General features: G+C 44.4%; 1 long non-coding RNA gene across 1 annotated transcript in view; it reads right to left on the bottom strand.

Annotated features, from left to right (window-relative positions):
* Positions 1-5,068: 5,068 nt before the first annotated feature.
* LOC138688127 (uncharacterized) overlaps positions 5,069-10,133 on the bottom strand; it is a 34,389-nt gene continuing 29,324 nt past the window's right edge. The window contains exon 4 of the long non-coding RNA XR_011327179.1: positions 5,069-6,397. This is a non-coding gene — a long non-coding RNA (uncharacterized lncRNA). The remainder of the gene's footprint in view (positions 6,398-10,133) is intronic.

The following is a 10,133-nucleotide window of genomic DNA, read 5'->3' as shown; positions in this document are numbered from 1 at the left end:
AGTAACACCATTACTGTGGCCTCTGGGCATGGTATACTGTCTTCCTTCTGCGCATAGGCTGCAGGACACTGTGGTGTGACAACTCTCTGAATTTCCACAACCTTGATCTTTATTGCACAGAGTGTGCACATGACTTCTCTGCCACTTAACTCATGAGTACACCAGCATTCACTGTAAAAGGGCCTATTTCCCAAACAAATCCTAGCTTCTGCTTAGCACTTCTTGTACCACCTTGCTGCCTACTTATCTACTGTTTTCCACATCAAACCAATGACATTGAGGATTTGATTCAAGGCCACCTTCATGCAGTGACCTAAGGCCAGGGCAGCAGTGGCCTTAATGGCCTGGTTGTCAGCAGCAACACAACTCAGACCTCTGTTATTAAGGAAAAGTACCAAGCAGTGAGACTACAGACCTGCTGTGAGAAACACAAGGTACTCTCCATGGAAATGTGAGTTCTCCTTTGGAGCCTATGAAGGTCTCACTCACAACAACCTGTGTTGAGCCGACTGGATGAGCAAGTTCACCATAAGCCTGCTAGTGGCCGACATGTTGCAGACCATGCTTTTTCCTGTGGTCTGTATGAGTTTGTCAGGAGCTTCACTTAGAAAGGATTCCCCCACTGTGGGGTATACTCATATATTTGCAGCACTGTTGCTTTACTCCTGTAAATAAATGGAAGGCCTTTTGTTATCTTATTTTATATGGCCCTTGTTCATTATAGAAAATTCATGGATCATGCAACTAGTTAGAATAGCTAAGTTTATGGTAAAAATGCTTTGTGACGATAAATTCTTCCAGACACAGGTCAGCATCACCTTCTGAGAATGTCTGCAGCCCCTGCAATTGCCGAGTGCCACAGTGTGTGGTGGTGACAGCACGCATCCTTTCCTTCTCTGAGTCATATGGAGTTACCAAAACAGGCGTTGCACCTTCAACAAGGCATGACAGGCCAAGGATGCACATACCTTTCCACCTCTAGCCACAAGGTCCTAGTGAGTTCTTATCACCACTGGTGGCTTCTGGCATTTACGTCATCAGATGAGGTATTGCAGAAAGAGGTGTAAACAGTGGGATAAGACCACCCAGAATATCTGTTTGCCACTTCCTACCCCTTCTACCAACGGCCTTGGCTCCAAGGATGAGAGATGAGTGATAATGCAACATGTGCAAATATATGGCTCAGGCAAGAAAAAACCTGATACTAAGAAGGACAGTGCACTGGAGATGTGCTACTCAAAAGTGCTTACCCTGCCCAGGGTATCCTTAAAAACTTTTCTTCCTTCAGGACACAGTCTCTTTTGCATCCACACTAAACAAACACCTTAATCCCTCCCACACACAAAACATCAGCCCCTAACTTATACTTACATACATGGCTCCTCCCCTGGCAAGACATAGCATCTACTTCCCATCAAAACAAAACATTACTGTTCACCAATACCTGCAAAACTTTAAGATTAATTACATTCTACCCCTTGGAGTTTTCTTAGGGACAGGAGTTATATTTAGGAAGTCCAAAGCTCAGGCATATGTAGTGAAAGCCCCCTATCAAAAATATAAGTAAACTTTCATGATAACAAAGGCAGTTCCTTTCTGCTGCCAAATCTCTCTGCCTGCCTGTAGGCAAAAAGACAGAAATTTCCCTACGTCCTCTATTCTGGTTGAACCCCATTCTGGTTCAAATTTACAACAGACTGCGTAAATGATCCAGAATGTCAAGGAAATCTCAGTCAGGTTGGAGAAGATTCTCCCACCAGTCATACCAGCCTTCAATGCCTTTGTGAATCATGAGAGGATCTAAGTGCTGCCCATTGAAAACTTTTGCTGGAGTGCCTGAAGTGCAGTCCTCCTGTTGGGACCTCTTGTGGCCATTACAGTGGCCAGGCCAGAGTTCAATGATCTCTGGGGCCAGATGACAAAGTGGGGAGAACTTTTATTCTAGTGGAACCATACCTTGAGCTGACACCTGCCTAGTCCCCCTTCACGAAGGATTTCCAGAGCTGCCTTCTTAGACCATGCACACATCATGCATGGGCTGGAGCAAGGCCTAGGAATGACAAGGTCTGGGGAAAAAATGGCTGTCCAGAGGGTTGGGGAATATGCTCTGGCCTTCACCAAGAGGTGATGCTCTGCAACAGTCTGCACTACAAGGAAAAGTGGATGAAAGGCAGTTTGTCAAAGGCAGGCCAAGACAGACTAACCTGTCATCTTCCTCAGATAAAATGCCCAACTGTCCAGGCAAAGGAGCTGTGACATTTCTGATCTACCTGGACTAGAACAGCTAGGCTCTGGAACAAAGCCAACAGGGAAACTGCTGTTAAGTTGGAAAACAGCCAGGTATTGAGCAATGTGAGGTGGGGAAAAGAGTGTTTTCCTACTGGACAGCCAGCCTGCCAGCTGACCCCCTTCAGCTGGCAGGGCTGCAGTGGTGTTTGCTGCTCAAAATATTCTGGCAGTGTCTGAGATAACAAGTGAATGACAAGCATATTTGGAAAGGTCCTCTGGCTGATCTGGCTGGGAAGGCACAAACTTCACTATTCCTTTTCTATATTAGCCATGTGTTACTTGCTTAGCGCTGACAAGGAGGAAGCTTGATGGAAAGCAAATTGATCAAAATAAAAGGGAGAGGAACCAACCAGCATGGCATGTTTGTGATCAAAGTGTCCAGCCCAACATGCCCTCAGAGACCTATTGGTAAAAGCCTTTGCCATAGGACAGCCAGCCTTGTTCACATGGGACATTTCCCAAGTCCACATGAAGACAACAAGCATTCAGAGGTAAAACCACAGAAAAGTATAATTTCCAGTGAAATTCAGATGCCTTTGCACACAGAGCTCAACCCCAGGTGGCAGTGAAGGTAGCAGGAGAGATGCAAGGGCATTAGGTTCAAGGCAGTAGAAGATGTAGAAGGTGTGTGCAGGAAACCACTATACATTGCCACACAGCCTCAGACACCAGCAAGGCTCTCAGCCACTGCCAGGGAGATACTGCTCTGGGCTGGCCTTCGGGCTGACCCAGAGCAACTGCCATGTCCTGACGTGCCTGTCACCACCAGCCAACACGCAGCAGCAAGGCAGGTAGGTCCCCCTCAGGGTCAGCAGCTGGCAAAGAGGCCATGCCATGGAGAGCCCAGAGCCCAGGTGCTGCTGCTCCAGTGCCAGGGCAGGCTCTGGTCCCTGGGAGGGAGGATGTCCCTCTGTTTGGATGGGCTGGCAGGCATCGGACACAGCCACTGCCTGTGGCTCTGGGCAGAGCGTGCACCCAGGAGGCAAAGCACTCTGTGCACTCATGGAGTGGATGGAAAGCTGCTGGAGACAGGACTAGCTGGGGCCCTCTTCTTGTCTGGACAAGGCAGCTCGTGCTGTGCCCAGTGATACTGGCTCTAGGCTGCTGTTGGTTTCGAATTTGGCAAGTCATCAATGTGAAGTGCTTGAGACAGAGAGCCCAGGGAGGCAACAACCCATAGCATTGCTTTGTAAGGATCTGTCCCATCTGAAAGCAAGTGGGTGGCTTGTCAGTGCCTCTTGGGCACTGACCAAGGCCCAGAAGCAAAGGAGCAGCTCCAGAGGAAGGACGTTATGCTGGCACACCATGGAGAGAGGAGGAACTGAATGACTGGGGCTGATGGCAGGCCTGAGACATGTTCAATGGCCTTTGGGGGTGTTGAGGGGCCAGCAAAGTGCCATATTGGACAGAGGCAGGAGCAAGTATGGTGGCATGAATGTGTGGCAGCTGGGCAGATGTGGTCACCCTACAGCACATTGCTCCAGGTCTGGAGTTGAGCAGGGGCTTGGTGAGCAGCTCCTGTAAGGGGTCAGTTGAAGCTCAAGGATGTCTGGTCCCTCCAGTAGGTTTGGCTGAGATCATACAGAGTATTTCTGAGCAGGTGTCATCAGGGTTTTATATAGTGCCGCTACTGCTACCCTAACAGTTTCCAAATGTCAGCTGATGCACTTAGCATAATCTTGCCTCTTTGTGAAGCCTACAGCACTCCTGTGACTTCCACTGTGCTCTGAATTCTCTCTGTCAGGCATTCTTGCTGACAAGGTCTCATCCTATCTCAGAATTTATATAGGAGGGTAGTATTTACCCCAGTGTTACCTAGCTCACATAGATCAAATACCAAGTTATCATTTCAGCTCTCATTTTAGCCTTCAGTGCACACACATTCCAGGAGAAACAGGATTTTGCTTCTAGAAAGGTATTTGTGCCTTATTTATGCCAGTATACTCTTCAGACACAGTGATTGTCAACATCCCAGTTCCTGGGAAATAGGAAAAATTTCCTACTTTGTTAGCCCAGAGATTGCAGTCAGATTAACACCTTAATAAGAATCACACAATTTTTACATGCCCTCATTTCAACTGGAGGTAATGTGCCCATGCCTCAGATTCTGAATTTCTTGACATTAACTCGTTCCAGTTTCTTGCAAATATAATCTCAATGTTGACTTCTCTGAATCTGTAATGGTTATATTTATGAACAATTCCATGCATTTTTGCCCTAAAATAATTACCATTTTTCATCTCATCTGTAACCTTATTCTTTACATTTTCTTTTTGTCATTTAGAGCAGGAAGATAGCTCTCCAACAGCAATACCTACTCTCCTTTTTTCTTCTTTCTTTTCTTTTTTATTTAGGACATGTCTGTAGGCCTCAAAATTGCAGAAACAACTTTGTGAACTGGGTATAAGCAAGGGTAGTGACAATTCCATTATATGATTTCTGGGGCAAGAATTTTGCAAAATTACTTCACCTATGGATCTGATCAGACCTCCACTTCCAAGATTGACTGAAGACATTCCTGTGTGCACTGGCCTATCATTGTATCTCTAGTGGCAGTCTTTTTTTAGTGTTGACAACCACTGGGACTTCTGGGAGCTTTAAAACAATAAAGCTGCTAGATATAACCCTATCTCTTCATCTTAGTCAAATCTCCATGTTCTTTACCACGCTGTAGAGCTGTGATTTCCTCTTTTTTTTTTTTTTTTTTTTTTACCAGGTCGCAAAATAGAGAACTTTTGCTATGGAATACATTAGGTTTTGCAACAGAGTGATGTACAATGTGTCCCTCTGGTATACAACTACCCACCCCCAGGAAATGGAAAATTAATGGAATAAAAATTAGGTTTAGTCTTAAAATACAAAGACACTATCACTGGCTCAGAAAGTCTCCAAGCAACAAATCAGAAGGGCTGTGGGAGTTTTCTCAGCAAGACCACTACACACTTGCTATGTTCACATATTCTAACTGGGAATCTCCTATTGGCAAGTGTCAGAGACAAGATCCAGGGCTAGGAAGATCTTGATACAGCTATTCTTATGTTCATTCCCATAATATGAGCAACCACTAGGACTCAAATGTGACAAGGAGAGTTTCACAGGGTCAGAGACAGGCATTCTTGACACATTTCCACTTACTTCCATGATTCAAACTGCATTAAAATCTGGCCTGTCACTCTTAGACTCTTTCCAATAATCACAGAACATGGTAGAGAAGCAGTTGTATCATAAGGTGTGACAGAAAGTAAGGCAGCTGCCTGATCTGGCTGTAGGTGGCCCTGCTTGTGCAGGGGAGTTGGACCAGATGACCTCCAGAGGTCCCTTCCACTCTCAGTGTCCTAGTTTCAGCTGGGATAGAGTTAACTGTCTTCCTAGTAGCTGGTACAGTGCTATGTTTTGAGTTCAGTATGCAAAGAATGTTGATAACACTGATGTTTTCAGTTGTTGCTAAGTAGTGTTTAGTCTAAAGTCAAGGATTTTTCAGCTTCTCATGCCCAGCCAGCGAGAAAGCTGGAGGGGCACAAGAAGTTGGCACAGGACACAGCCAGGGCACCTGACCCAAACTGGCCAACAGGGTATTCCATACCATGTGACATACCATTTAGTATAGGAACTGGGAAGTGGGGGTGGGGATTCGCTGCTCGGGGACTAGCTGGGTGTTGGTCGGCGGGTGGTGAGCAATTGGACTGCGCATCATTTGTACATTCCAATCCTTTCATTATTGGTATCATTATCATTATTAGTTTCTTCTTTTCTGTTCTATTAAACTGTTCTTATCTCAACCCACAGGTTTTGCTTCTTTTCCCGATTTTCTCCCCCATCCCACTGGGGGGGGGGATGAGTGAGCGACTGTGTGGTGCTTAGTTGCTGGCTGGGGTAAAACCACGACACTCAGCCATTCTGTCATTCTGTAATTGTGATCTTCTTTTCAAGAAGGATCTCTCTTCAGCATTCTTGAATCCCCTCTCCTCCATGGGGAGTATCAGCACTCCAATGCTTTGCCCAAGCTGCATTGCTCTGCAGGACAGTCAGTATCCAGAGATGTCTTTCCATCTGCCTCTTCTCTTTCAGCTGTGCTGTGCTTTGTTTCCAGCATTGGTGGAATCCAGCCCTGCAGAGATGGATGGAAACAAGAATGGCAGAAACATAATGACTGGCAGAAACCACTTCATTTTTCTTTTTGCTTCAAAGTTTGTTTCATTCATTAGATACTTTCCATAATGGAGGACTGATGCACTGTTTGGCACCCTTTACCTAGGTGCATTTTATAAACATAGTAAGTCAGTGCTTCCCCAGTACTATTCCACTGTACTCAATTGAATTATACAAGTGTGCAAACAGGAACAAGCAGTGGTAGTTACATTTCAGTGTAGTAACAGGGCAGACTCCTCAAACATTTACCAGAATTTAACTCCTCCATTTAACAGAACTGAAAGATGAAATATTGCTCAAATGAATGCATCAGTTTTAAGTGATAAATGTTAGACTTTTGTTTTCTTTTTCAGTAGGTTTAGAAAAAACCTAAATCCTTGCTGTTTCAGTGGGAACTCTCACAAATGAACCTGACTTGGCCCTTCAACCTTACTTAGCTGCTTAAAGCTGACAATGACAGAGATTTGTAAACACTGAAACTTTAGCTCAACCTAAAGAAGTAGTTCCTCAAGATGAGGTGAGTTGAAATGGCAGATTGTGTCTGCATACGGTGGGAGATCCCACTTCTCTCTTCCAACTCCTCCCCTTCCAGTGTTGAACAAAAATGAAGAGCAGGGGAAAGAACAGGGGAACAAAATCTGCTTTTTTCATCAGTGATAAGCTGTTGCAATGGCTCAGTCAACTGTCACAATTATCTTAGCAATACCTACATTTATCCAGTGGTGAGTTAAACAGTGACAGACAGTAGCTCTCTTAGCTCCATGCTGAATAATCTGACTGAATCTTCCTAGGAAGAGAAGAGAAAGACACAATCACTTTTTCAAGCATAAATAACAGAAGGCTCTAGTCTTTCACATGAGAGGCCTTAGGGATTCCTGGACTTTTGCAAGAGACAGGAAAAAGAGAGGATCCTGCACTGGCATAGCAGGTAATGCCAAGGAAGCATGAAACAAAAGACTAGAGTCACACCTTATGAAGAAAGACACATGTTAACAAGTAGCAGAGAATTCCTTGGGATTGAAATTGCAAGCCAAAGCAGAAAAATGTGGTATTGGGTTCATCTAACCAAAATGGTGACAGCTATAACATCCTGAGGGGGAACAAGAAGTTGCAAGGCAGGAAACACCATAGCAATGGTAAATTTAGCTATTTCTATGCAGACTGGATAAATGATATATCAGGGTGTGGTACAAGGAGTGAATGCCAATGGCAGCATATAGTATTGATAGCTGAAAGGGTGACTCCCATGCAGCAGGAGACTCCCTAGTGAGGTGTATTACTCTGCTGGAAATGTTTGTACTTCCTCTATTGCTGTCAAGGGCACACCTGAAGGATTTTCCTTTGCTTGGGAAGAAACAGTTCCAGGTAACTTGAACCTCAGAACACCAGTAATGGTAACCCATCTTATCCATATTGTTTGTTTCAGTTTGCATAACACCATCCGCTAAAACTGTTCAAGGACCAGCTCGCTCTGTCTCTCAGACTTTCCAAAGCCTCCAGGCCTTCCATACAAAGCATGAGGAGAATGAAGCTATGCTCCCTACATCCCTCACTAACAAGAGCTAGTCTCTTGTTCCCTTTATTCTGGCCCTGAAATGATGGCTGCATGTGATGCCTAAATGCTAGGAGACACATATTTATGTTACTTTCTAACCATGTAGTTCATGATGAGGAACAAAAATGTCATTGACACTCTTAGGTTATGCAAGATGGTCATGGACAACAAAGCCAGGCTTCTGCAAGAAGTGAAAAACATTGAAATTCTCATGCATTTAGATGAAACTGTTGGCCAAGTGGATCTGAAAAACTGCACTTACTCTTTGTAGTTGATAGTTGAGTGATGTCTGAAGCAACGTTGGTGAACACCCAACAGGCAATGTCCCAGTATACAAAATGAGAAAAAGCTCCAACTGGTTCTTGCCACCTCTGATGGACTGGGCAAGCACCATTCAAATGTCAGACCAGTCATGACTGACTCAACTGCTCAGCAGTCAAGGCATTGACCACCAAGTATTGTTGCATGGAGAGGGGCCCTGTCTAATGTCAGAGGGATAAACAAATGAAATAGTAGAGCATGAAACTTAAGCAGTCCAGCTGCAGTGGTATGACCACTTTTCCTCCATCAGGACACAGCTAAGGACAATGGTATTGGTTGCAGTGGAAAATGCATCAGATACTCATGAGTAGAGCAGGATCCACAGTCTCCTTGAGGACACTTATGTCTGACACCTCTGTTCTTGGCCTGGCACCTCATTTCTCCAAACTGAGCAGTTGTGGAAGGCCACTGAAGGCCATTCCATTCAGCTATATGTCAAGCAAATCAGCCATAATCTTTATTTATGCATATCTTGAATGCTTCTATCATGAGCCAAATTTGTTATTTCATTATTTACCTACCTATCATTTACAAATAAGTACATAACAACATATATTCCAGCACAGCTCACTATGGGATTCTACTGAAAATGTTCCTCCACTGTGAAAACCAGTTCCATTAGATTTTATAATTTCATTTATATCCATTGTTTCCTACATTTTACATGTCATAAATCCTGAGAATAACCTTTCCTCTTTTCCCATGATGGCTTCTTTCTTTAACTGATTCTTATGAGGCACTTCACTGAAAATGTTTTGGTTATTCAGCCTCACAATTTCAAATAGATTTTCTTCTCTATGTGCTTGTGTATTCCTTAAAAAAATCCACTTTTATGAGGCATAGCTTTCCTCGGTAAGGAGAATGCCCTTCTCTTTTATCTCAATCCTTATTTCCTTAAAATGAGCCTTTACAGATGTAACCAGCTTGTCAGGTATGAAAATTCACTTTCCTAGAATCATTCACTTTCATCATTCAATCATTCATCATAGAATCATTCAATTTCCTAGAATTACAGAATGGTTGAGGTTGGAAGGGACCTCTGGAGGTCATCTGGTCCAAACCTCCTGATGTCCAGGTCAACAATATCCATTGCTCTGCTCTTGTCTACCAGGCCAATCATTTCATCATAGAAGGTGGTAAGGTTGATCAAGCATCACTTCCCCTTGGTAAAGCCATGCTGACTACTCCTGATGATTTTCTTGTCCTTCAGGTGCCTGAAAATGGTTTCCAGGATTAGTTGCTCCAACACCTTCCCAATGATCGAGGTAAGGCTGACTGGCTTGTTGTTCCCTAGACCCTCCTTCTTGCCTTTCTTGAAGACAGGAGTGACATTTGCTTTCCTCCAGCCTTCAGGCACTTCTGCTAATCACCGTGATTGATCAAAGATTATCAAGAGTGACCTCACAATGCCAGCAGCCATCTCCCTCAGAACTTGTAGGTGTATCCCTTCAGAGCCCATGGACTTTCATAGTCCAGTTTGCTTAAGTATTCCCTGACCTGATCCTCTTCCACCAAGGGTATGTCTGCCTTGCTCCAGGCTTTCTCCCTGCTCTCTGAGACCTACGATTCCTGAAGATCTTGCTAGCAGCATTCAGTACCTGAGCCTTTTCCATGTCCTGTGTCACCAAGGCCCCTGGCCCCTTCAACAATGGGCCCACATTTTCCCTAGTCTTTCTTTTGTCACCTATGTAGTTACAGAAGCCCTTCTTGCTGTCTTTGACATCTTTGGCCAGATTCAATCCCATTTGGGCTTTGACTTTCCTAACCTCATCCCTGCATGCTTGGACAGTATCTCTCAGGTTCCTCTGAGGTTACCTGT

The sequence above is a fragment of the Haliaeetus albicilla genome, chromosome 12 (genome assembly GCF_947461875.1).
Source record: "Haliaeetus albicilla chromosome 12, bHalAlb1.1, whole genome shotgun sequence".
In the NCBI taxonomy this organism is placed as follows: Eukaryota; Metazoa; Chordata; class Aves; order Accipitriformes; family Accipitridae; genus Haliaeetus; species Haliaeetus albicilla.
Note: the sequence above shows the minus strand (reverse complement) of the source record. Positions and strands in the feature narration are given on the sequence as shown.